This window comes from Micromesistius poutassou (genome assembly GCF_964030765.1).
Source record: "Micromesistius poutassou genome assembly, chromosome: 20".
Lineage (NCBI taxonomy): Eukaryota > Metazoa > Chordata > Actinopteri > Gadiformes > Gadidae > Micromesistius > Micromesistius poutassou.
In genome coordinates, this window is record NC_140290.1 from 4,991,545 (window position 1) to 4,992,431 (window position 887).

The window sequence follows — 887 nt, forward strand, 5'->3', positions numbered from 1 at the left end:
GGTGGTGTGTGTGTGTGTGTGTGTGTGTGTGTGGGTGGGTGTCGGTGTGTGTGTGAAAATACTATATACCGTTTCTGGTTGTTGTTGCATGTACTGACACACAAGGTATGTGCTCGTGAGTTTGGCAACGCGGGTGCTGACAAGCCCATGTGTTGATTGCATTCCCACACTGTGCGAAGACACACGCACGCGCACGCACGCACACACACACACACACACACACACACACACACACACACAGTCGCACCCACACGCAGGACACGTTAATATGACCCCGCACACACATACACACACAGAAACATGACCGCACATATGCACACACATTCAAACACATGACCCCCCCCCCCCCCCCCCCTACACACACACACACACACACATACACACACACCACGTTGACATGCAGACAGACTCACCCCTAGAATCTAAAACACACATGCTCCCGTGGGCACACAAACACACACTCACACTCACACACACACACACACACACACACACGCACAAACCCATACACGCAGGAAACCACATTCTGAACTACATTTCTCTTCCTCTCCCCCCTTCCTCCCTCCCTCCCTCCCTCCCTCCTGCACTCCAGAGCGGCAAAGATAATGAGGGGGTGGAGAAGGTGATGAACGACCTGGACGCCAACAACGACGGGGAGGTGGACTTCACCGAGTTCATCATCCTCATGGGCGCCCTGACGGTGGCCTGCAACGACTTCTTCCTCGACGTCAAGACAGACGACAAGCCCAAGGAATAGCGGCCGTCTCTGGAGCCGCCGTCGCAAGAGAGAGAGAGAGAAAGAGAGAGAGAGAGAGAGAGAGAGGCATAGAGAGAGAACAGTGTGTGCGTGCGTGTGTGTGTGTGTGGGTGTGTGAGGGAGGGAGGGC